The sequence below is a fragment of the Mus caroli genome, unplaced genomic scaffold (assembly GCF_978045245.1).
Source record: "Mus caroli unplaced genomic scaffold, Mus_caroli_1 scaffold_1, whole genome shotgun sequence".
Classification (NCBI taxonomy): Eukaryota; Metazoa; Chordata; class Mammalia; order Rodentia; family Muridae; genus Mus; species Mus caroli.
In genome coordinates, this window is record NW_028227256.1 from 140,641,035 (window position 1) to 140,668,850 (window position 27,816).

General features: G+C 39.7%; 1 long non-coding RNA gene across 2 annotated transcripts in view; it reads right to left on the bottom strand.

Annotated features, from left to right (window-relative positions):
- LOC115030088 (uncharacterized) overlaps positions 1 to 27,816 on the bottom strand; it is a 159,486-nt gene that overhangs the window by 77,954 nt on the left and 53,716 nt on the right. For both annotated transcript variants that reach the window (XR_003835708.2, XR_015045375.1), the window contains exons 3-4: positions 9,279 to 9,403; positions 3,276 to 3,456 (exon numbers count right to left, since the gene is read on the bottom strand). This is a non-coding gene — a long non-coding RNA (uncharacterized LOC115030088). The remainder of the gene's footprint in view (positions 1 to 3,275; positions 3,457 to 9,278; positions 9,404 to 27,816) is intronic.

Sequence of the window (27,816 nt, forward strand, 5' to 3'; positions counted from 1 at the left end):
GAGGAGGAGGAAGAGGAGGAGGAGGAGGAGGAGGAGAAGAGAAGAAGAAGAAGAAGAAGAAGAAGAAGAAGAAGAAGAAGAAGAAGAAGAAGAAGAAGGAGGAGGAGGAGGAGGAGGAGGAGGAGGAGGAGGAAGAGGAGGAGGAGGAGGAAGAGGAGGAGGAGGAGGAGGAGAAGAGAAGAAGAAGAAGAAGAAGAAGAAGAAGAAGAAGAAGAAGAAGAAGAAGAAGAAGAAGAAGAAGGAGGAGGAGGAGGAGGAGGAGGAGGAGGAGGAAGAGGAGGAGGAGGAGGAAGAGGAGGAGGAGGAGGAGGAGGAGAAGAGAAGAAGAAGAAGAAGAAGAAGAAGAAGAAGAAGAAGAAGAAGAAGAAGAAGAAGAAGAAGAAGGAGGAGGAGGAGGAGGAGGAGGAGGAGGAGGAGGAGGAGAAGAGAAGAGAAGAAGAAGAAGAAGAAGAAGAAGAAGAAGAAGAAGAAGAAGAAGAAGAAGAAGAAGAAGAAGAAGAAGAAGAAGAAGAAGAAGAAGAAGAAAGGTAGATAGATAGATAGATAGATAGATAGATAGATAGATAGATAGATAGATAGATAGATAGATAGAAAGAAAGAAAGATAGATAGATAGATAGATAGATAGATAGATAGATAGATAGATAGATAGATAGATGATAAATACAGAGACACATTAGTAGATATTATAAAACATGGATTCACATGATTATTAAAGCTAGGAGTTTCCAGTATCTGCCATCTGCAGGATAGCAAGTTTTGTACTTGATAGCTTATGAGATAAAGAAGTAATGGCATAAATGCCAGACCAAGATTGGAGGTTAAGAACCAAGAATACTAGAAGAAAATTGAGTTTCCACCTTAGGAAATCTGACTGGAATATGAATCCTATCTTCTCCCATCTTTGCCCTGTTTGGGTCCATGAACATGATGATGCCTATTCACTTGGGAGAGGGTTATCTAGTCCACCTTAGCTCATCAACCTAAATGCTTAGCTCTTCCAGGAACATGCTCAAAAACATACCCAAAAGCAGTGTTAATTAAAAGCCTGGGCAATCTCTGGTCCATAAAACTGATATATAAAACTAAACATCACAGATGGTGTGAGTATCATCTCTAACCTGTAAGCAAAGAGAACATAGATGTTTTAGAATAAAATCGTTTTTGCAAATTAAATCACAGATGGTCTTTAAATTGTGATTCTCTGTTCAATTTACAACTTTTCATCTTTACTATGATGTAAAGGCATACCGAATACAACCATTTGTTTTGTACTTTCAGTAAATCAGTCAATAAATTATGAGACACTTAACACTTTATCACAAAATAGGGTTCATGTTAGATGATTTACCCAATGCAAGCTGTTGGTGTTCTAAGCAGATTTAAGGAAAGCTAAGCTAGATGGAGATGTTCATGGGTTAGATGAGGCAAACATTCTTTCAGTGTATAATACTTTCAATTCAAAATAGGTTTGTGAAGTTACAATCTCATAAATCAAAGAATATCTGAGCCGGGCGTGGTGGCGCACGCCTTTAGTCCCAGCACTGGGGAGGCAGAGGCAGGCGGATTTCTGAGTTCGAGGCCAGCCTGGTCTACAAAGTGAGTGCCAGGACAGCCAGGGCTACACCAGGGCTACACAGAGAAACCCTGTCTCGAAAAACCAAAAAAAAAAAAAAAAAAAAAAAAGAATATCTGTATTTGTAGTTTGTCTTATATTTTCTCCCTTATATAAAGATTCTAATTTGTAGGACAGCAGTAAATGGTTATAATGGATAATTATTCCAGTCCTCAAATCTGATAAAATCAAAACACATCCACTGAGATATTAAGTGTAGAAAAGAAAAGATACCAGTTTGCTTTGTTTGTAGCATATTACTATGTAACAACATATTATAGAGGCATGGAAAGAATACAGCAGCAAAATCAGTTACCTCCTTAATAAAACAAACGCAACAAGTTTTGCATGGCTACTTTCTGTGTGTTTTTTTTAAAGATTGATTGATTGATTGATTGATTGATTGATTGATTGATTGATGAGTGCTCTGTCTTCCTGTACATCTGCATAACAGAAGAGAGCATCACATCCTATTATAGATGGTTCTGATGCACCCTGTGGTTGTTGGGAATTGAACTCAAGACCTATGGAAGAGCAACCAGATAGCTCTGGACCACTCAGCCATCTCCATAACCCTTTCATGACTACTTTGACTCTAACATGTCTTAGACTTGCTATTTAACCAAAACTAACTTAAGTAAATATAAAAAAACAAAATATGTGCAAGTAGCAAGCAGAAGAAAAAGAATTATGTGCTAATCTTGTTCTTAGATTAAGTTCGGTCAGATGCTGTGGGTCCTCCCTAGACATAAAGGATCGGTTTTCAAGTTAGGGTGTATTTCAATACAGTCAGCTGGCATTAGCTAATGATTCTTTGTCTGCTTTACACGAAGGTCAACCTGACAGAACCGTCTGAGCTTCATGTGGGATATTTAATTTCTTAGATGACCTCTAGTGGTCATTCAAAACACACACTGAAGTGTGAAATAAAAGCTGCTTATATTACCAAGAACAAAACGATCAAATGACAGAAAGGATCCTGAAATTTTCATTTACAAGTTACTAAAATTTTTAGAAATAAGTGTGTAGAATCTCAAAACACTTTAAGTTATATATCTATTCCCCATGTTTAAGAAAGCATCCTAAAGAAAAGATATAGAAAATTTCAAAAATATTGTAAAGTAAGAAATTAATTTTAGCATTGCCTAGCAACAACATGATGGCCAGTTCTGGCAACTGAATAAACAAATGTTTTTTTTCATATAATGAAATACCGCAGCTGAGAGAATGGCATAACTATTTAAATAAGATGTATTAACAAATATCATTCGATTAAAACTCAAGTTGAAAACAGGTTAAAATAACGTGATGAGTAAACTGTCACATTTGCTTGAAAAAAAATCTGTGAATGTTTATTTTAAACACACACAGAATAATAAATGGAGCAGGTGGTCTTTTAACAATAGAAATAAAAATAATATATTTTTCCCACCACAAAGATACTTGCTAAATCATGTACATTACTGGTCTATCCGCTCTAGCCAGAAATTGGAAACAGCCTCAACAGATGAATAGATTTTTTTTAAATGTGGTACATATACACAATGGACTATTACTCTACCATTTTTTAAAAAATGAAATATGCAGATAGATAGAAGTAGAAAAAAATCACCTTGATTGAGGTAACCCAGACCCAGAAAGGCAAACATGCTTTTACTCACTTATATGTTAATGTTAGCTATGAAGTCGAAGCTAAGCAAGCCACATCCACAGAGCCATAGAGGGTCAGAGAAGCTTCTTGCTGCAACAGATGGAACAATTACAAAGACCCACAGCCAGACAATGTGCAGAGAGGAAGAGAACTGGGAACACTCAATTCTCAGCAGGATGTCTCCGTGAGCCCTGGAGGGAGGAGGTTGAGACAGTGTAAGAGCAGCTGGAAGGGTGGAGGACCACAAGGAAACAAGGCCATCCCAACACAGCAGGACCAACATGCATATGAACTCACAGAGACTGAAGTGGCATGCTGTGGTGGCTTGAATATGTTTGGCCCAGGGAGTGGCACTATTTGGTGGTGTGGACTTGTTGGAGTAGGTGTGTCACTGTGGTCCTGGGCTTTAAGACCCTCATCCTATCTGCCTGGAAGCCAGTCTTCTCCTGTCTGCCTTTGGATGAAGATGTAGAACTCTCACCTCCTCCTGCTTCACATCTGCCTGGATGCTGCTACACTCCTGCCTTGATGATAATGGACTGAACCTCTGAAGCTATAAGCCAGCCCCAATTAAATGTTGTACTTTAAAAGAGTTGCCTTGGTCATGGTGTCTGTTTACAGCAGTAAAACCCTAACAAAGACACATGCATAGGGCCTATACCAGTCTGCACCAGATGGGGTCCTAAAACTGAAAGTGGCAATATGCCCCATGCCCAGTGCGGAAGCTACCTTCCACTGATAACCACTTCCAGATTGAAAATTAGTTATCACAAGAGAGTCAGAGGAGGCCCAGCAGTAGATGACCTATAGAAAACAAACCCAAAATCAATGGCCTCTTGGCATCTCAGGCATCTGTGCAGCCGCTGCTGCTTGTTCTTGTTTTTCTTCTTGCTCTTCTTGTTCTCCTCCTCCTCCTTCACCTCTTCCTCCTTTTGTTTGTTTGTTGTCTGTTTCTTTATTTATCTTGCCCTACAGGTTTTTTGTATATGTTTTACCCTCCAGTTTGTATTTTGATGGGATTTCTTAATGTGTGAACCAGGGTGTTTTGTGTCTATATGTGGTTCTTGTGCTTTTTTTTTTAACTTAGTCTCTTTTCCTTCTGTTTGTTCATCTTCTCCTATTCCAATTTTTATCTAATTATATTTTACCTTGTTTTATTACTAGCTCTTAGATTCCTGCTTGTTTTCTAAGGAGAGAGGGAAATGGGATAGATTCAGATGGGAGGGGAGGAATTGGGAGAAATAGATGGAGGGAAAACTACAATCAATATATTGTATGAAAAAAAATTTGTTTTCAATAGAAGAAAAAACAGGAATTTTTTACCCATACGGGTCTCAGTTTTGCTGCATAATATTTTACCTTGGAACAATGTTTTTTCACAAAAATAAACATAAATGTATAATTATAATTATATAATGTAATTATAACTTATAGTCAATTTCTCTCACATTTTACTCAGGAGTCATTCTTCTAACCTACCTATCTCTGGTACTCGTCATAGCTCAGGACACTATTTGACCCCCTGACATGCTTTGTTTTCCAGTTGAAAAGAGTGTTGAATACAGGCCGACACATAAAGTTAAAACGTTTTCCCAATTTTTTGCAATTCAATTATGGAATTCTCAAGTGTAGACTTTGCTAGATCCCAATGTCAGGAGGCTGAGCTTCCTAGTCTTAGAATTTTCTTCTTTTCTTTCTTTTTTCTTTGACATACTGATTTTATTCCTTATGTATGTCGGTCATGGAAGCATATGTTGATTCTATATTTAAGTTTTGGAGGAACCTTCACACAGGTTTCCATAATGGCTGCACCAATTCACACGGCCACCAGCGGTGTAAGAAACGTTTCCTTTTCTTCATATTCTTGTCCAGTCTTGCTATCATGTATGTATGTAAGAGTTTTTATGCTTTATTCATATGGAATTTGCTTATTCCATATAAGAATAACGTAGGTTAACATACAGGAATTAAATCTTAAAAATTACTTTTTTTATTTTTTTGAACAGTGTCTGTCTATGAAGTCCAGACAGGACTTCAGACCATGAACTCTTGATACTTTTGCCTTAGCTTCCTACTTTATATATTTGCTCAAGTGAATTGATGTGCCCTGAACACGGCCATAAAAGCTTGATTGTTGTCTCATGAGATGCTGGAAGTACAATACAAAGGTCTTTGTGCCCACAAATCTCCAGAAAATACAGGAATGTTACGCACACAGGATTGCCCTCTCAGAGGAATGGATCTAAAACCTGTTCTTCCTTCTTCAGGGTGAGCCGCCATCACTCAGTGCTACAGACCAGCCCTTGTCTGCTGCAGGCCAACATATTTCTCCCACTCTCTTCATCACCACATCTGTAGTTTCACCTGCCCTCTTCTGCCCTCGTGGTTCTGCTCCACCATATTTCCTTCCAGTTTTGCGAGTCCACTTTAAAAAAAAAAAAAAATCTTCCCATATGGCCTGTCCTTTTTTAGTCAGCGCGGGGATACTGAGGGCTCTGCAGACTACTGCTCCGCCTCCGTGTCTCCCTCAGAACCTCCGTGTGACTCTCAGGCTCCTCGGAGCTGCTGCTTCATGGTCCCACCCTCTTCGATCATGGCCATGCTTCAGGTTTGCATCTTTGTTGGCAACGACCTGCTCCCAGATCTGGTTCTGCATCATTGGTTCCTCCATGTGCTCTAGCAACTCTTACAAAGATGGAGTAGATGTTGGGGTGGGCCAACTGGAAGCGCTCTGCCCAGATGGCAGAAGGGTTGGCAACAGAGTGCACAGAGCACAGAAAGCACGCAGAGCAGAGTGGCTCTGGGCACAGGCAACACCTGACGCAAATTTTCATTCTCACCTCCTACCTGCACCTCTCTATATGAAGGAGGGAGAGCAAGAGGAAAGAGGGAATATAAATTTCTCCTATTTTAGCTTTTATTGGTTTTTGGTTTGGGGGGGGTTGTTTTGTTTTTATTTGGTTGGTTTTGGTTTTTCGAGACAGGGTTTCTCTATGTAGCCCTGGCTGCCATGGAACTCACTCTGTAGACCAGGCTGGCCTCAAACACAGAAATCCACCTGCCTCTGCCTCCCAAGTGCTGGGATTAAAGGTGTGAGCCACCACTGCATGGTTTAGCTTTCATTGTTATAAACTTTACTATAAAAACAAGTAAATAAGTTCATTAGGTTGTGTAAACTGGTTTATTTGGATGTGTTATGTTTTTCATTTATTTTTGTTTATCTTCTTGAAGAGATTTTAGTCCAAGGGGTTTTGTTTTGTTTTGGTTTGGTTTTTGGTGTTTTGGTTTTTGTCTCAAGTAGTTAATCTTGGCAATCTCAGATGTTTGAGGTAGAGAACAAGTTATGAAATATAGCATTTTTGTGTAACTTTCTAGATACATAAGTCCTGTCATTATTTCTTAGATCTCACCAAAACTGCAAGAATTATGTTATAAAGATGCTCTGCTGCGAGATAAAGTTTGGAGCTGTGAAGAAAGGATGGACCATCTAAAGACTGCCATATCCAGGGATCCATCCCATAATCAGCTTCCAAACGCTGACACCATTGCATACACTAGCAAGATTTTGCTGAAAGGACCCAGATATAGCTGTCTCTTGTGAGACAATGCCGGGGCCTAGCAAACACAGAAGTGGATGCTCACAGTCAGCTATTGGATGGATCACAGGGCCCCCAATGGAGGAGCTAGAGAAAGTACTCAAGGAGCTAAAGGGAACTGCAACCCCATAGGTGGATCATTATTATGAACTAACCAGTACCCCAGAGCTCTTGTCTCTAGCTGCATTTGTATCAAAAGATGGCCTAGTAGCCCATCACTGGAAAGAGAGGCCCATTGGACTTGCCAACTTTATATGCCCCAGTACAGGGGAATGCCAGGGCCAAGGGGTGGGGGTGGGTGGGTGGGGGACTGGGGGGGGGGAGTGTATTGGGGACTTTTTGGATAGCATTGGAAATGTAATTGAGGAAATTACCTAATTAAAAAAAAAAAGAAAAAAAAAGATGCTCTGCTGCACACATTGCTGCATAAAGATGATGTGTAACAGCATCAGACCATTCCCTTGAAGTCAAAGTAAACCTACAAATGACACAAGTAAGACATGTGCATAGTCTGCTTTCTAAGCATAATCTGGTCTATCCTGATGTTTGTGTGTGTTTTCTATTGTTCTTACAAATGATCAGAAACTTAGTGGCTTGAAACTCATTTTATTCATATTGTGTCAGTAATTCTCAGTGAAAAAGGCGAAGGCCATTCCTCTCCCTATCTCTGAGAAAAACCTATTTCCTTACTTTGTTTGTACCTCAGACGATCCCTGCCCAGTCTGTCTTCACAGGGAGCAAGACAAACCCAGTCCTCACAGGTAATCCCTAGGTAGGTTTGTTTCTTTGTTTATTTGTTTGTTTGTTTTTGTGTTTTGCCTGCATGTGTGTCTGTGTGGAGGTATCAGATACCCTGGACCCCCAGAGTTACAAACTGTTGCAAGCTGCCATGTAGCTACTGGGAATTGAACCTAGGTCCTCTTGAAGAACAGGCAGTGCTCTTAACCACTGAGCCATCTCTCCAGCTCCCATCACTAGGCCTTTATTTTCATGTCTTGGCACTGCTTCCTATGTTGCATCTCCCATCTAGTGTGAAAGACCCTTCTAAGTGAACTGGTGCACTAGGTAACACCCATTATTCCTATCTTACAGTTACAGATACTGGCTGCACTTCCACTTGCAATCTCAGTTACCATTCTCTGTGTAATCAAATATTTACAACTTTCAGGAACCAAGAAGTGGGCATTTGGAGATCTATTATTCTGCCTCTTGAACTTTTTAAAGTATATTTAAAAGGATATAGAATTTGTAGGATGGTTTGCTATATAATGAATAACATCATGTTCCTAAATACAAAATTCATACAATAGTAGCCTGTATGAAATTGCATGGTACTTATCATTCAGACTACAGTGTTAAATGGGATATGGTTTCTGATCTCAAGTGTTATAATCTTGGGAGTCAGATCTCAAGTGTTACAATCTTGGGAGTCAGATATGTCAGACAAGTAAGTCAATTTTATAATACAATGTGAACGGTGTGAAGACAGGGAACTGAGCAAGGCATGTGAACACAGAAGAGAGGAGCTAATGTGTGCAGGGTTGAGAACCCAATATAATGTTCAAATCATCTTCCTGGGAACAACAGCTGAGATGTGTCTGAAATGACAAACATTGCCTAAGAAATTTCAAGCAAAAGAAACAGCAAGAGCAAATTCTTAGGAGAATAAAGTTACTGTATGTATTTACAACTGGTACTTGAAGGTAAAGAAATAATCCTAAAAATTAAATACAAGATAACTGTCATTACTTTTCTCTGACTGTTCTCAAATTGCTTCCAGTATGTGTGCTGTCCCCTTTGTGATATTGGAAAGCCAGGTCATGAGGGTCCCTGGGAGTCGCTAAGCCTCTGTCAGGAAAGAGAACCTTGTGAGGATGGCTTGCTTGCTTCTGAATAGCAAATACCAGCTACACCTATAGATCACAATAATCTAAGCAAATAACACATAATTTAGGTCAATTTCTCTCCAAAGAGAACAGCAAATTCCCAGAAAGAAAATAAATTTGACTCATGATTTAATGGACTGTGATTGTACAATTGCTCATAACATGACATTGAAAATATCTACAATATCCAATGGTGGAACTCATAACCACTTAGTGCAATAGTCAATTTCAACCTTCACGAACAAGAACTTTTGGTTTTCTCTGTTGTTTTTTGACCAGCATCTCATTGATCCAGCAAGTGAATGATATTTAAGAGTAATGAAAACAAACAACTATTTTATTTGCAGGAAAGGGGAACAGAGAAAGGCAGGAATGAAGGGCAGAAGGGTAGGAATGTTGAATATGAGCAAGATGCAACATGTGTGTATAATCAAACAGGTTGTTTTGTAGGGCAACTAAAATAATAATAGTTATATAAAATCAATCAGCCCTTGAGTCCTTAGTTCAATGAATGCAAACTTGTAAAGATACCTGAAGTTGGTTGAAGTCTCCTGTAAAATCCAACTTCATTCTTCATCCTTTTCAGAGTAGCCAACGACCCAACCCATGAGATAACCTGAGCCTCCTGAGTCAAGTTGAAATGCTTCATTACACTGCTACAAACACAGACAAAGAAAAATCCTGGTGAAATCAGCTCCATTCACTGGGAGATGAAAACCTTGACACCTTCACAGAGTACTTCAATGTGTTAGAAAACATGCACAAAACTGTTACATTAGACCCAAATAAGTAAAGTAAAACCAATTAAATCTCATGTTATTTCTCTGCCAAAATGAGTTCCTCAGTAAATGTCAACCTTCTTAATAATTTTTCTCGGGTAGGTGTGTTACTAGAGTTGTAAGAAACTAATAAGGCACATTCCCAAACTGCATACAAGTGAATGTGTGTGTGTGTGTGTGTGTGTGTGTCGGGCTGCCCTTCAATTTGTTGTATAGTTCAAGCTGGTTTCTTTTTTTAAATTTTTATAATATTTTAATCAGGTTAGACATAAATACCAGCACAAGTATCATTGCTATTTTTATTAGATATTTTCTTCATTTACATTTCAAATGCTATCCCCTTTCCTAGTTTGCTAGTTTCCTAGTAAAGTCCCCTATATCCTCCCCCTGCTCTGCTCCCCAAGCCACCCACTCCCACTTCCTGGCCCTGGCATTAGCCTGTACTGGGACATATAATCTTCACAAGACCAAGGACCTCTCCTCCCATTGATGACCAACAAGGCCATCCTCTGATACATATACAAGAAGAGACACAAGGTCTGGGGAGTCTGGTTAATTCAGATTGTTGTTCCTCCTATAGGGTTGCAGAATCCTTTAGCTCCTTGGGTACTTTCTCTTGCTCCTTCATTGGGGCACTGTGTTCCATTCAATAGATGACTGTGAGCATCTACTTCTGTATTTGCCAGGAACTGGCATATCCGTACAATAGACAGCTATATCAGGGTCCATATGCAATAGTGTCTTGCATTTGGTGGCTGATTATGGGAGGGATCCCCAGGTGGGGCAGTCTCTGGATGGTCCATCCTTCCATCTCAGCTCCAGATTTTGTCTCTGTAACTCCTTCCATGGGTATTTTGTTCCCCATTCTAAGAAGGAACGAAGTATCCACACTTCGGTTTTCCTTCTTTTTGAGTTTCATGTGTTTTGCAAATTGTATCTTGGGTATTCTAAGATTCTGGGCTAATATCCACTTATCAGTGAGTGCATATCATGTGTGTTCTTTTGTGATTGGGTTACCACACTCAGGATGATATCCTCCAGATCCATCCATTTGCCTAAGAATTTCATAAATTCATTGTTTTTAATAGCTGAGTAGACAATTTACATTGTGTAAATGTACCATTTTTTCTGCATCCATTCCTCTGTTGAGGGACATCTAGGCTGTTTCCAGCTTCTGGCTATTATAAATAAGGCCGCTATGAACATAGTGGAGCATGTGAGTTTGTTTATATAGTAGATTACATTGATGGATTTCCATATATTAAACCATCCCTGCATCCCTCAGATGAAGCCTACTTGATCAGGATGGACGATTGTTTTGATGTATCACTGCTATTTTTACAATCTTCTTAGTTCTTTGATACTTTTAGCCAATGAATTTTGTTCATTTTAATCCCTTCCCTGACTCCTCACAGAACCTTTCCCCCTGTGGGTCTACACAGCTTTTTTTTTTTAATTCTATTCATTTACATTTCAAACATTGTCCTCCTTTCCAGGTTTCCATTTTGCAAACCTTCTATCCCATTGCCCCTTGCCCCTGTCTCTATGAGGGTGCTCCTCCACCCATTCACCCACCCACTTCCCCCTCACTGCCCCACCATCCCCCTAGGCAGGGGCATCAAGTATTCACAAGACTAAGTGTCTCCCTCCTATTGATTCCAGATAAGGCCATCCTCTGCTACATATGCAGCTGGAGCCATGGTTCCCTACATGTGTATTCTTTGGTTGGTGGTTTAGTCCCTGGGACCTCCGGGGATTGAGGGGGGGTCTGGTTGGTCAATATTGTTGTTCTTTCTATGGGGCTACAAACTCCTTGCTCATTTGATTCTTCCACTAACTCTTCCACTGTGGTCCCTGTGCTCAGTCCAATGTTGGCTGTGTACATCCACATTTGTATTGGTCAAGCTCTGCCACAGCCTCTCAGGAGACAGTTATATCAGGCTCCTGTCATCAAGTGCTTCTTGGTATCCACAATAGTGTCTGGGTTTGGTGACTGTATATGGGATGGATCCCCAGGTGGGGCAGTCTCTGGACAGCCTTTTCTTCAGTCTCTGCTCCACTCTTTGTCCCTGCATTTCCTTTAGACAGGAATAATTCTGGATTAAAACTTTTGAGATGAGTAGGTGGTCCCATCCCTCAACCAGGGTCCATGTCTATCCACTGGAAATGGTCACTAAAGGTTCTCTCCCCCTTTAATTCAGATAATGCCATCCCCATTGGATCCCTGGCATCTAGGACTTACTAGTTCTACACACCTCCTTTCAATTTCCTGAATGTCTGTACTTCTCCTCAATCTACTCCCACTCCTTATCCTGCCCCCACGTTTCTCTCCTACTCCTCTCCCCCTTCAGGTCCCTCCTTCCCTCTACCTCCCGTGATTACTTTGTTCCCCCTTCTAAGTAGGACTGAAGCATCCACACTTTGGTCTTCCTTCTTCTTGAGTTGTATCTTGGGTATACTGAGCTTTATGGGCTAATAATACCATGTGTGGTCTTTTGTGACTGTGTTACTTCACTCAGGGTGATTTTTTTTTAATGCCATCCATTTATCTGCAAATCTCATGAAGTCATTGTTTTTAATAGCTGAGTAGTAAATGTGCCATATTTTCTGTATCCATTTCTTCTTTGAGGGTCATCTGGGTTGTTTCCAGCTTCTGGCTATTATAAATAAGGCTGCTATGAACATAGTGGAACATGTGTCCTTATTACATGTTGGAGCATCTTCTGGGTATATGCCCCAGAGTGGTATAGCTCAGACCTCAAGTTGTACTATGTCCAGTTTTCTGAGGAACTGCCAGACTGATTTCCAGAGTGATTGTATCAGCTTGCAATCCCACCAGCAACAGAGGAATGTTCCTCTTTCTTCACATTCTTGCCAGCATCTGCTGTCACCTGGATTTTTGATCTTAGCCATTCTGACTGGTGTGAGGTGGAATCTCAGGGTCATTTTGATTTGTATTTCACTGATGACTAAAGATGTTGAACATTTCTTTAGGTGCTTCTTGGCCTTTCAAGATTCCTCGGTGGACAACTGTTTAGCTCTCTACCCTATTTTGAATAGGGTTATTTGGTTCTCTGGAGTCTAACTTCTTGAGTTCTTTGTATATATTGAATATTAGCCCTCTATCAGATGTAGGGTTGCTAAAGATCTTTTCCCATTCTGTTGGTTGCTGTTTTGTCTTATTGACAGTGTCCTTTGCCTTACAGAAGCTTTGCAATTTTAGGAGATCCCATTTGTCTATTTTTGATTTAGAGCCTGAGCCATTTGTTCTGTTTAGGAAATTTTTCCCTGCACTGATGTATTTGAGGTTCTTTACCACTTTCTCTTCTACTAGATTCAGTATATCTGGTTTTATGTGATGATCCTTGATCCATTTGGACTTGAGCTTTGTACAAGGAGATAAGAATGAATCAATTTGCATTCTTCTACATGCTGACTGCCACTTGAGCCTGTACCATTTGTTGAATATGCTGTCTTTTTTCCACTGGATGGTTTTGGCTTCTTTGTCAAAGATCAGTTGACTATAGGTGTCTGTGTTCATTTCTGAGTCTTCACATACCAATTCCATGTGGTTTTTATCACTATTGCTCTGTAGTACAGCTTGAGGTTGCGGATAGTGATTCCCTCAGAAGTTCTCTTATTGTTGACAATAGTTTTTACTATCTTTCCTTTTTTTTTTTTTTTGTTATTCCAGATGAATTTGAGAGTTTCTCTTTCTAGCTCTATGAAGAATTGAGTTGAAATTTTGATGGGGATTGCATTGAATCTGTAGATTGTTTTTGGTAAGATGGCCATTTTTACTGTGTTAATCCTGCCAATCTATGAGCATGGGAGATCTTTCCATCTTCTGAGATCTTCTTTGATTTCTTTCTTCAGAGACTTGAAGTTCTTATTATACAGATATTTTACTGTTTTGTTAGAATTACCCCAAGGTATTTTTTATTATTTGGGATATTGTAAAGGGTGTTGTTTTCCTATATTCTTTCTCAGCCCCTTTATCATTTATATAAAGGAAAGCTACTGATTTGTTTGAGTTAATTTTATATCTGGCCACTTTGCTGAACTTTTTTTTATCAGCTGTAGAAATTCTCAGCTATAGAAGTCCCTCCTGTGAGCCTGGGTGTGTCAGAATTCCTGGGTGTCAAGCTGTCTCTGGGTATGATTGAAGTGTGGAGGGCAATAGCACAGGGCCAGCTCCCAGGTACAGATGAAAACTGGAAGGCCAAGTTGGCTTCTAACTTATAAGTGTTGTTATTACAGGCATGAGCACAATATCTTTTAATGACATTACCTAGAATTCTACCCGCCCACAAATTGCTTTTGCGTCAGTAACATGTAATTAGAGTAGACAAAGCAGTGAAAAATTACTTTCATGTGAGTTCAAATCAAATTCCCTTTGACAATTTCCATCTGGTCCATTGCGTTTGACAGTGCCAGTCCCCAGTCTCCCATGTGATATGATGAGTCATGACTGGCTTAACCTGGACACATCAGCACAAAGAAGCACTTGGCCAAAAATACCCCATGGGAAACAGTTTTTTCATGGATAATGAATGAATCATAAGTGTATGCTGTATTTTATAGTCACTGACATGACAGTCAGCAACTACAAAATGCAGAGTGGTTTTGTCAGGTTACTTTATTCTTTCGATTTGGAAAACGAGCAATTAAGTACATAAAAGAACATTCTAATATCAGTTCTGCCTCTCCAAGTAAAACAAGCTTTAAAAAAAAGAACCTTGGTACTGGTGTAGAAACAGAGAATGAAGAGGAAGGAAAATTACTAGAGAAACAGTGTGCATTGACAATGTTTTATAATACTTTTAACTCAGAAACATTTTATAGAATATCTTAGATGCTTAGGTTTTAAAGTAACCAAATGGCCTATACAAAGCAAATATGTGAAGTGTTTACTTAGCGCTTCAGTTTATCTCCAGCTTTAGCTATCTCTATGCTGTGTAACAAGTAACCCACAAAATGTTAGCAACTTGAAACAACATGCATTGTGTCACAGTTTGGCTGGGTTGTGTAGCTAGGTACCGCTTAGCTAGGTTCTCTGGCTCTGAGCCTTTTCTGAGACTTGGTTACCTAAAGGTTCAAAATTAGAAGAAAGCCAAGCTTGTATGTTTGTTAACAGCATTCATGCCCCATCATGCTGTAGTACCTGAGCATTGGTTTCTCGAGGTTAGAGATTAGCTCAGTTCACTGCTACATGAACCTCTCTACATAGTTCTGTACAACATAGCAGTAAGCAAGAGGATAAGAAAGAGTACATAAAAGGAAACAAGAGGGCTGGACAATGGCTCTGGAAGAGTCCTTCCAGAGAACTTAAATTTAAACCCCAGCACCCACATGGTAGCTAACAACCATCTGTATGTAACTCCAGTTCTGGGAGATCTGACCCCCAATTCTATTCCTTGTAGACACCAGTCATACATGTGGTATACAGCCATACCTGAAGTTAAGACACTCATACACATTTTTTTAAAATAAGTTAAATCTTTCAAAATTATAAACAATTATAAAGAATTGAACAAAACCAATGTGAGAGCCTATCAGAAGACATCCCAGCCAATAAAGCAAATTTAAAAAGACAGGAAATGATAGTTACTCAAAGACAAGGGTAGCAACATTTGCGTTTTTTCACAGCAAATTCTTATTAGCAATTCTATAGGGTTGTCCACATTTGGTTATGGGAGACAGTAGGCTACAGAATAGTGTGAATATAAAGATGCAAAATCACTGAGAGCCTTGGTAGAAGCTACCTTTTCCAACTGGGCATGGTAGTACACACCTAGGAAATCCTACCACTTGGCAGGCTGGGTTAGAAAGGCTGGAGATGAGAACAGAGCAGCTGTAGAGCGCCTACAAGAAGACACAAGCAAGGGCTGTTTCAGCATAAAGCCTAATCTAATTGCTATTCACCAAAATGACGACACTAATGTAAAGAAGAAAGTGGAGCTGGTAATTGGTAACACAAAGCAGGTATCACTTTCCTAAAAGCATATCTTTCAGTTCTCCTACCTCAAACATTCATGTCACGTTTTCTTTCTCTGGCAAGATGATGTCAAAATTAACATTCTGTGCTGAGAGAGTCTTTGACCTTTCAACACTTAATGGTAATGAACTCTACAGTCACTATTGAAATAGACAATACCAAAATCAAAAGTTCAGACTGACAATCGGCTACTTGTATTCACAACCACCAGAATAGGACTTACTTCTACTTATTTAATACAATATACAATGAAGTAATATTGTCATAGTCCCTGAAAGTGTCATGACTGGCAGGGAAATGATCATCACGAGGTGAAGAATAAAACTTGGATCAGCATCACATTAGCAGGTCCTGGTCAAAACTTCCAGATCCTCACCTCATGGTTTATTTTTCTTATGTATTTAAATACAGTAAATTAAAAAAGAAAAAAGTGTCCCTGTGACAATTATCATAACAAACTTCAGAGATGGCTACATCAAAACTTCCTTGCAAAGTACACCTCTATAGCAAAGTACTTGTGACCTTTACCAGAAGAATGAGTCCTAGACACTGGGTAGAGGAGTGGGTGAACCCACCCTGGCCCAGAGAATATGAGCACAGAAGAGTTGGCCCTGCCCCTCTTACTGGCTCTGACATTAGATGAGCTAGCTGGGGCAGTGCTAGAGAGCTGACCCTCGTGGTGTGGGTGTAGGAGTGCTGGTGGGCTGATCATCTCAGCTACCTCCCAGGATCAGGCAAAGGACTTTGAATAGACCCACCCCAATATCTACCCTCTTTATGATCTGCTAGACCTGATGATGGGGGCTGACACTTAGATTCAAAGATGAAGGATCTCCGTGACATAGGGCAACAATAAGATATCTGAGAGAAATCCAGATGACAATCAAGTATTGATGGTGTAGAAGCCAGAGATCTCATATCAGATCAATGATTTACTGCAATGAACATTTGCAAATAAAGATGTTTGGACGAAAGGATACTATGTGACACACTGCAGCTTCCAAGATGAGATTTTGGTGGTAGTGGTGGTAGTAGTGGTTATTGTTGCTGTTGTTTATTTTCTTTGAGGGTAGAAATTACAAGGTAGAGGGTGAATTCAAAGAGACAGGGGGATGAGTGGGATTGAGGTGCAGGATCTGTGATTCACCAAGAACCAACAAAAAGTTAAAATAAAAGAATGAGTTCTATTGACTGAAAAGCAATGCTCAGGGGAAGGGCCTTACGGTGAAATGTTTATAATAAGCATAAGGATAGATTCTCTTGATGGAGAATGCAAAGTACATGAGACCTCATTCATTAGTGGGGGTTCTATTTACTGAGGGACAATGCTCAGGATTAGGGCCTAAACAGTGCTCAGGATTGGGGTAGATTTAGGTGAAGGCTAGCTCCATAGGATAGCAAAAGACCAGCAGGTTGTTAGATAATTTCTACTCCAACCTTCTGGGTGACCAGGTGTTAAAGATTTTTTTTTTTTTATCATGAAGAAAAAAAGGCACACATGTTTAACAATTCTGTGTTTTCTAGTGCTTTCTGTAATCTGTGCCTCCTACATAACATAGAATTAACTTATCTGTATAATTAAACTCTACAGAGACCTTACTATCATCTACTTAACTCTTAGTATAAATTCATACACACTTATTAATAAATAGAGCTCTACATGTAAACTCAAGAAACCTCTATTAGTTCTAGAAATATAGCTCCGTGGAAATTGATGGTCTAAAGTTCATAAGACCCTTGGTTTCAACCTCAGCAACACACACACACAAGCATACATGGGGGGAGGGAGAGAGAGAGAGAGAGAGAGAGAGAGAGAGAGAGAGAGAGAGAGAGAGAGAGAGAGAGAGAGAGAGAGAGAGAGAAGAATTTCAATTAATTGAAAATGCTGAAACAAAATACAAAATACTGAAACATTTGAAGTACCAATTTTCAATTAGAAACAACTCAACTTTTCCAACCTTACCATTTCTGCCATTCCCCTCTGAATGGCACTGAAGCTCAGTGAGTAATAAAAAATTGTCAAGAAAATTATACACAAAGTCTACAGTGACTACCTACATTCTATTTAATGAGTGTTGCTTATACCCATTTTGAATTTTCTCATTTGACATGAATAAAATAACATGTGTTGAGAGCTAGTTGGTTTATTTCTGCGTGAGGAAATTACTTCTTAAATTTGTGCAATTGCTTTTCAACCCTGAAGTTGTTTGTTTTGCCCTCCTATCAGTATGAGCACATTATAAAACGATGAATGAACACTTTGCATTTGTTTTTTCTGCTTAAAAAAATATATTGATAGCATATTAAATATATGCACTATCTGCATTGTAATTTTCTCTGCAAAACTTTCAGAAACTAAACTAAATGCTGTAGCATTCGCTCCAAAACTAATATGGATACATTTAAAGTACTCTACAATAATAAAATATGCTTTCAGTTATTAAGTGTTATACTTTGGTAAAATTTTCTTTTAATTTTTTTATTACGTATTTTCCTCAATTACGTTTCTAATACTATCCCAAAAGTCCCCCATACCTCCCCCCCCCCACTTCCCTACCCACCCATTCCCATTTTTTTGGCCCTGGCTTTCCCCTGTACTGGGGCATATAAAGTTTGTGTGTCCAATGGGCCTCTCTTTCTAGTGATGGCCGAATAGGCCATCTTTTGATACATACAAAGCTAGAGTCAAGAGCTCTGGGGTACTGGTTAGTGCATAATGTTCCACCTGTAGGGTTGCAGATCCCTTAAGCTCCTTGGGTACTTTCTCTAGCTCCTCCATTGGGAGCCCTGTGATCCATCCACTAGCTGACTGTGAGCATTCACTTCTGTGTTTGCTAGGCACCGGCATTATCTCACAAGAGACAGCTATATCTGGGTCCTTTCAGAGAATCTTGCTAGTGTATGCACTGGTGTCAGCATCTGGAAGCTGATTATGGGATGGATCCCTGGATACAGCAGTCTCTAGATGGTCCATCCTTTTGTCACAGCTCCAAACTTTGTCTCTGTAACTCCTTCCATGGGTGTTCTGTTCCCAATTCTAAGGAGGGGCACAGTGTCCACACTTTGGTCTTCATTCTTTCATGCCTTTAGCAAATTGTATCTTATATCTTGGGTATCCTAAGTTTTGGGCTAATATCCACTTATCAGTGAGTACATATTGTGTGAGTTCCTTTGTGATTGTGTTACCTCACTCAGGATGATGCCCTCCAGGTCAACCCATTTGCCAAAGAATTTCATAAATTCATTCTTTTTAATAGCTGAGTAGTACTCCATTGTGTAAATGTACCACATTTTCTGTATCCATTCTTCTGTTGAGGGGCATCTGGGTTCTTTCCAGCTTCTGGCTATTATAAATAAGGCTGCTATGAACATAGTGGAGCATGTGTCCTTCTTACCGGTTGGGACATCTTCTGGATATATGCCCAGGAGCGGTATTGCAGGATCCTCCGGTAGTATTATGTCCAATTTTCTAAGGAACTGCCAGACTGATTTCCAGAGAGGTTGTACAAGCTTTCAATCCCACCAACAATGGAGGAGTGTTCCTCTTTCTCCACATCCTCGCAGCATCTGCTGTCACCTGAATTTTTGATCTTAGCCATTCTGACTGGTGTGAGGTGGAATCTCAGGTTTTTGATTTGCATTTCCCTGATGATTAAGGATGTTGAACATTTTTTCATGTGCTTCTCTGCCATTCGGTATTCCTCAGGTGAGAATTCTTTGTTTAGCTCTGAGCCCCATTTTTTAATGGGGATATTTGATTTTATGGAGTCCACCTTTTTGAGTTCTTTATATATATTGGATATTAGTCCCCTATCTGATTTAGGATAGGTAAAGATCCTTTCCCAATCTGTTGGTGGTCTTTTTGTCTTATTGAAGGTGTCTTTTGCCTTGCAGAAGCTTTGCAGTTTCATGAGGTCCCATTTGTCAATTCTCGATCTTAGAGCACAAGCCATTGCTGTTCTTTTCAGGAATTTTTCCCCTGTGCCCATATCTTCAAGGCTTTTCCCCACTTTCTCCTCTATAAGTTTCAGTGTCTCTGGTTTAATGTGAAGTTCCTTGATCCACTTAGATTTGACCTTAGTACAAGGAGATAGGAATGGATCAATTGACATTCTTCTACATGATAACAACCAGTTGTGCCTGCACCATTGTTGAAAATGCTGTCTTTTTTCCACTGGATGGTTTTAGCTCCCTTGTCGAAGATCAAGTAACCATAATGTGTGGGTTCATTTCTGGGTCTTCAATTCTATTCCATTGGTCTACTTGTCTGTCACTATACCTACACTATGCAGTTTTTATCACAATTGCTCTCTAGTAAAGCTTTAGGTCAGGCATGGTGATTTCACCAGAGGTTCTTTTATCCTTGAGAAGAGTTTTTGCTATCCTAGGTTTTTTGTTATTCCAGATGAATTTACAGATTGCTCTTTCTAATTCATTGAAGAATTGAGTTGAAATTTTGATGGGGATTGCATTGAATCTGTAGATTGCTTTTGGCAAGATAGCCATTTTTACAATGTTAATCCTGCCAATCCATGAGCATGGGAGATCTTTCCATCTTCTGAGATCTTCTTTAATTTCTTTCTTCAGGGACTTGAAGTTCTTATCATACAGATCTTTCACTTCCTTAGTTAAAGTCACGCCTAGGTATTTTATATTATTTGTGACTATTGAGAAGGGTGTTGTTTCCCTAATTTCTTTCTCAGCCTGTTTATCCTTTGTGTAGAGAAAGGTCATTGACTTGTTTGAGTTAATTTTATATCCAGCTACTTCATTGAAGCTGTTTATCAGGCTTAGGAGTTCTCTGGTGGAATTTTTAGGGTCACTTATATATACTCTCATACCATCTGCAAAAAGTGATATTTTGACTTCTTCCTTTCCAATTTGTATCCCCTTGATCTCCTTTTGTTGTCTAATTGCTCCGGCTAGACTTCAAGTACAAAGTTTAATAGGTATGGGGAGAGTGGACAGCCTTGTCTAGTCCCTGATTTTAGTGGGATTGCTTCCAGCTTCTCACCACTTACTTTGATGTTGGCTACTGGTTTGCTGTAGATTGCTTTTATCATGTTTAGGTATGGGCCTTGAATTCCTGATCTTTCCAAGACTTTTATCATGAATGGGTGTTGGATTTTGTCAAATGCTTTCTCAGCATCTAACGAGATGACCATGTGGTTTTTGTCTTTGAGTTTGTTTATATACTGGATTACGTTGATGGATTTCCGTATATTGAACCATCCCTGCATCCCTGGGATGAAACCTACTTGGTCAGGATGGATGATTGTTTTGATGTGTTCTTGGATTCGGTTAGCAAGAACTTTATTGAGGATTTTTGCATCAATATTCATAAGGGATATTGGTCTGAAGTTTTCTATCTTTGTTGGGTCTTTTTGTGGTTTAGGTATCAGAGTAATTGTGGCTTCCTAGAATGAGTTGGGTAGCGTACCTTCTGTTTCTATTTTGTGGAATAGTTTGTGAAGAACTGGGATTAGATCTTCTTTGAAGGTCTGATAGAACTCTGCACTAAACCCATCTGGTCCTGGGCTTTTTTTGGTTGGGAGACTATTAATGACTGCTTCTATTTCTTTGGGGGATATAGGGTTGTTTAGATCATTAACCTGATCTTGGTTCAACTTTGGTACCTGGTATCTGTCTAGGAACTTCTCCATTTCATCCAGGTTCTCCAGTTTTGTTGAGTATAGCCTTTGGTAGAAGGATCTGATGGTGTTTTGGATGTCTTCAGGATCTGTTGTTATGTCTCCTTTTTCATTTCTGATTTTGTTAATTAGAATACTTTCCCTGTGCCCTCTAGTTAGTCTGGCTAAGGGTTTATCTATCTTGTTGATTTTCTCAAAGAACCAGCTCCTTGATTGGTTGATTCTTTGAATAGTTCTTCTTGTTTCCACTTGATTGATTTCGCCCCTGAGTTTGATTATTTCCTGCCGTCTACTCCTCTTGGGTGAATTTGCTTCCTTTTGTTCTAGTGCTTTTAGGTGTGTTGTCAAGCTGCTAATGTGTGCTCTTTCTAGTTTCTTTTTGGAGGCACTCAGAGCTATGAGTTTTCCTCTTAGAAATGCTTTCATTGCGTCCCATAAGTTTGGGTATGTTGTGGCTTCATTTTCATTGAACTCTAAAAAGTCCTTGATTTCTTTCTTTATTCCTTCCTTGACCAAGGTATCATTGAGAAGAGTGTTGTTCAGTTTCCACGTGAATGTTGGCTTTCTATTATTTATTTTGTTATTGATGATCAGCCTTAGTCCATGGTGATCTGATAGGATGCATGGGACAATTTCAATGTTTTTGTATCTGTTGAGTCCTGTTTTGTGCCCAATTACGTGGTCAATTTTGGAGAAGGTACCATGAGGTGCTGAGAAGAAGGTGTATCCTTTTGTTTTAGGGTAAAATGTTCTGTAGATATCTGCCAGATCCATTTGATCCATAACTTCTGTTAGTTTCACTGTGTCCCTGTTTAGTTTCTGTTTCCATGATCTGTCCATTGGTGAAAGTGGTGTTTTGAAGTCTCCCACTATTATTGCGTGAGGTGCAATGTGTGCTTTGAGCTTTACTAAAGTTTCTTTAATGAATGTGGCTGCCCTTGTATTTGGAGCATATATATTCAGAATTGAGAGTTCCTCTTGGAGGATTTTACCTTTGATGAATATGAAGTGCCCCTCCTTGTCTTTTTTGATTATTTTGGGTTGGAAGTCGATTTTGTTAGATATTAAAATGGCTACTCCAGCTTGTTTCTTCATACCATTTGCATGGAAAATTGTTTTCCAGACTTTCTTTCTGAGGTAGTGTCTATCTTTTTCTCTGAGATGAGTTTCCTGTAAGCAGCAAAATGTTGGGTCTTGTTTGTGTAGCCAGTTTGTTAGTCTATGTCTTTTTATTGGGGAGTTGAGTCCATTGATATTAAGAGATATTAAGGAAAAGTAATTGTTGTTTCCTGTTATTTTTGTTGTTAAAGTTGGCATTCTGTTCTTGTGGCTGTCTTCTTTTAGGTTTGTTGAGGGATTACCTTCTTGTTGTTTCTAGGGCGTGGTTCCTGTCCTTGTATTGGTTTTTTTCTGTTATTATCCTTTGAAGGGCTGGATTCGTGGAGAGATAATGTGTGAATTTGGTTTTGTCGTGGAATACTTTGGTTTCTCCATCTTTGTTAATTGAGAGTTTGGCTGGGTATAGTAGCCTGGGCTGGAATTTGTGTTCTCTTAGTGTCTGTATAACATCTGTCCAGGATCTTCTGGCTTTCATAGTCTCTGGTGAAAAATCTGGTGTAATTCTGATAGGCTTGCCTTTATATGTTACTTGGCCTTTTTCTCTTACTGCTTTTAGTATTCTATCTTTATTTAATGCATTTGTTGTTCTGATTATTATGTGTTGGGAGGTATTTCTTTTCTGGTCCAGTCTATTTGGAGTTCTGTAGGCTTCTTGTATGTTCATGGGCATCTCTTTCTTTAGATTTGGGAAGTTTTCTTCTATAATTTTGTTGAAGATGTTTGCTGGTCCTTTGAGTTGAAAATCTTCATTCTCATCCACTCCTATTATCCGTAGGTTTGGTCTTCTCATTGTGTCCTGGATTTCCTGGATGTTTTGAGTTAGGATATTTTTGCATTTTCCATTTTCTTTGATTGTTGTGCCGATGTTCTCTATGGAATCTTCTGCACCTGAGATTCTCTCTTCCATCTCTTGTATTCTGTTGCTGATGCTCACATCTATGGTTCCAGATTTCTTTCCTAGGGTTTCTATCTCCAGCGTTGCCTCACTTTGGGTTTTCTTTATTGTGTCTCCTTCCCTTTTTAGGTGTTGGATGGTTTTATTCAATTCCATCACCTGTTTGGTTGTGTTTTCCTGCAGTTCTTTAAGGGATTTTTGTGTTTCCTCTTTAATGTCTTCTACCTGTTTAGCAGTGTTCTCCTGCAATTCTTTAAGTGAGTTATTTAAGTCCTTCTTGATGTCCTCTACTATCATCATGAGATATGCTTTTAAATCCAGGTCTAGCTTTCAGGTGTGTTGGGGTGCCCTGGACTGGGCGAAGTGGGAGTGCTGGGTTCTGATGATGGTGGTTGGTCCTGGTTTCTGTTAGTAAGATTCTTACATTTACCTTTCGCCATCTGGTAATCTCTGGAGTTAGTTGTTATAGTTGTCTCTGTTTAGAGATTGTTCCTCTGGTGATTTTGTTACCCTCTATGAGCAGACCTGGGAGACTAGCTCTCTCCTCTGAGTTTCAGTGGTCAAAGCAGTCTCTGCAGGCAAGGTCTCCTCTTTCAGGGAAAGTGCACAGTTATCTGGTGTTTGGACCTCCTCCTGGCCGAAGATGAAGGCCCAAAATAGGATCTTTCCCAGAAGCTGTGTTGCTTTGGCCTGTCACAGAAGCCGTTGTTTCAGTGGTCCACACTCTCACCTGTGTCGACTATTTTTTGAGGAGTCCCAGAACCAAGGTGGCTCCCACAGAACCTGAGGCAGAAGCCTCTTGGGCCGGCCAGACACCTGTGCTCTGACCAGGAAGGTGGCGGGTTGTCTGGAGCCGAAAATGGCGCCACCTCAGAGGCTCTGTGGCTCTCGCCTGTCCCAGAGACTGCTGGCCTCTGTATTCCACAGTCTCACCTGTGCAGATTGCCCTCCACGGAGTCCCGGAACCAAGCTGGCTCCCGAGGAACCTGAGGCAGAAGCCTCTCAGGCCAGGCGGACACCTGTGCTCTGATTAGGAAGGTGGCTGGTTGTCTGGAGCCGAAAATGGCGCCGCCACCCAGTACACATTTTCTGCTCCATCCTTTCATATAAGCAGTGATCATTTGGAAATGACCACTAAAGCATTCTTTCTTTGTTTATTGATTAGGATCTTTCTTCTTCCAAATGTAGATATGAATTAATTTAAAGATTGTAAAAATATTCCTATTTGTACAACTACGTGTCTAGCTTTACTCTGATGTTAATGTTCCAAATTACCCACAAGTGGTTTCTCTTTTTTTTTTCTGACACTTATATTTTCTAATTGAAGTTTTTAACCTAGTGTACATTTCAAAGACTATGTCAAAAATTTCACACTCACTTCAACGTTTCTTTATTTGTTGTTAATTCTCAATTTTGTTTTTTGAGACAGGCTCTCACTATATAGCGCTGGCTGTCCTGGAACTCATAAACCAAATTTGAACTCACAGAGATCAACCTGCCTCTACCACTGCCTCCTGAGTGCTGGGGTTAAAGGTGTGGACCACTATACCCAGCTGTTAATTCCCATTTTAATTCTCTATGTTCTATATGGTTTGTGGATATGACAGTCTCCATGAACGATAACCTGTCTCTTCTATAACTCTGACTCTAAAATCAGATTGTAGATTCAAATGAAATTCTAATTTGTATTTTAAAATACCACACAATTAATGATGGTGGGAGTCCTACTATCATCCCAAGTTCCAGTCATTGTTAAGGGAGATCACATAACTACATATAACCATACTTTTAGCTGCAATCTATTTTACCAAATGATACAAACTAAATTGGTAAAGTAAATATATGCCCTGGGCAAGATCCAAGACAGGTACAACCCCTACCCCTGACCCTAGAGTCCTCTCCTATCCATCCCCAACACAGGACATACTGAATTTCTCCAATCTTGAATTGTGAGGGTGCGTGTGGAATGAGTTCATGAGAAGCTCAGCATTTGCTAGATTCTGATTACAAAAGCACACTTGCTGTATATTTATCATGTTTTCAGGGTCCCAAAAGGAGCCTAAGTCATCAACACAATGTGTATATAATCTGTGCACAGGAATCCCTATTATCAAGTAGAAAGTTAGGAATCAAACTAAAATCTAAGTTCTTTTGGGTCAGCCAAGAGCTAATCCAGCAAGCAAGCCTTGTAAAGCTTCTGGCATATGTTATGAACTCTTTACTAAACACTAGAGTTGATTTTGCTAAGCAGTTTTGACTTCTAGTGCTGTAACTTTATGATTAAACTCAATAGATTTCAGGTAAATTTTACATTGATGACCCTTAGAACCTAGAGAAGTCAAAGTCATCTTCTGAGAGTCTGTTCTTTCTGAGAAGCACATCAACGCAACAAGATAATAAGCAAGTTTCTGGGGTCTAATAGCCTAAGTTTGACTAGTAACTCCAGCACTGGTGTATAATTAAGTTAATCACTTCGAGCCTCAGTTTCTTCATCATAAAGTGGATACAGTAACCATGTCACCTTCATGCTGTGACTGCAGGGATTTCTGCTCTTAGGCTTTTTACTGTTGTGATAAAACATCATGGCTAAAAGCAACTTGGGAAGGAAAGGGTTTATTTCCATTTATAGTTCTCAGCTCACACACTATCACTGAAGGAAGTCAGATCAGGGAACTCTGAAAGGAATTTATACAGAAGCCATGAAGTAATGCTGTTTACTGGCTTCTTCCTCCTGGTGTGCTCTGCCTGCTATCTCATATACTCAGGACTACTAGCCCACAGTAATCTGGGTGCTCCCACATCAATTAGCAATCAAGAAGATGAATCACAGGATTGCCCACAGGCCAATCTGGTAAGGGTAGTTTCTCAAATGAGGTTCCCTCTTCTAAGTGACTCCATCCTGTGTCAAGTTGACATAAAACTAGCCAGCACAGTACTCAGTGTGGCCATTGTTTCATAACCCTTTACTCCAGATGACACAGCTGCTCCTCAAGTTCCTTATGCTGCACTGGCAGCAGGGCCACCAGACTCTGCACCTTCTCAGTACCAAAGCTGCATGGAGGATGCTGGGTAATTAGACAAATGGAATTATATGAAAATGCACACCAAAGACCTAGAATAGACAAAATAATTAGGGAAAACCCGTTACATGATGAGATTATTATCTAGGAAATTACTAAGGCACACTTCTGAATGTATGTGTGATACTAATTCCAAAGACTATTAGTTTGTGGGGAATCTGACATAATGAATTTATTATATGAATTTAATGAATTTATAATATGGTGTCATCATTGGGAGGTGGTGAAAGGTACCAGGGCCTAGTTTTAAGTAAGCCATTGCGGATATCTGGAAGTTACACCTTGCCCTGGATCCTTGCTATAATCCTTCAGTCTGTTTCCTGACCACAATGGCATAAACATTTCTACTCAACTATGGTTTCTCCTTGCTATGAAGAACTGAAATTTCCAAAATCAATAGTTAATTATGGACTCAATCTTATTATAGTTTAAAGGAAAAACCTCCAGGACTTGTAAATCTAAGCAGCTTCTCAGAAAAGAATGGAGGGGAATTGGCAGTATAATATATAAGGATACCAAACATAACTGAACTAAACACTTTAGAGAGTAAATTACACACTATATAAATTATACCTCAGTAGAACTCTTTTTTTCATAAGATTCTGTAACCCTGGAGTCAATGATTTCTAAACTAGGGCTTTTGGATAACTCAGGCTACATGATTAAAAATAGTGCCTTTCTGGAAGTATTCATTTTACTCCCTGCTAGTTAACAGATTAGTGCTAAACACTGTTATTTCATGGAAACAAACATGCACTCCAGAAAGAGGTGCTAGGTGGAAACAACCCCAATGGGAACAAGCAGGAGATGTGTTCAGGGTGCAAGCACAACGACAGGGATACAAAGGCACACAATGAAGTGTGAACACTTCATGGGAAAGCAGGAGAAGGCATCAAAGAAGCTCTCTGTAGAAGTTGTGGCCCCTAAAATAATGGGAAAGAGGCTGACAGATACAGAGTGTCTTGTATGCTTGGTGTGGAGAGCATGTTTGTCTTTCTCTCATTGGTTCTGATTTGGAAGTTGAGTCAAAAGAGGAAGCATGATCATTGACCACAGTCCCACCAATGGGTGTTGGTTGTGTAGGCTGTGGTTTGGCTTCCTGGAATTATTGCCCCAGAGGATGTGGTATGGCCTCCTGAACTATTTACTAAAGAGGCTGTGGCAGGGCTTCAGGCTAATGAGGTAGATCAGACAGGAAAGAATTTTGTTGTCTTTTGTATTCTGGACATTGTCTGTTGCTAGATTCATTCTTAGTTGAGTACAGATTTCGAAGAACAAAAAGCATCACTGTTAGGTCACTCAGGTCTTCCTCAGGCAGAAGTGCACTCAATGCTAACAAGCTACCAATACGCTCCTGTACAGATTTTCCAGTTAACCAGAAATCTTTCTCAAGATCAAGTCTTAAGATCAAAGGGACACCATATTTGACATGTATTCTTGATAAATTGCACGGTGCACCCAGACAAAGCTCTCTTTACTCCTCATGGGTTTTCTTCTTCTCTCTGGGGTACCCCCTACACTTTGCAAAACAAGTATATATATAAAGA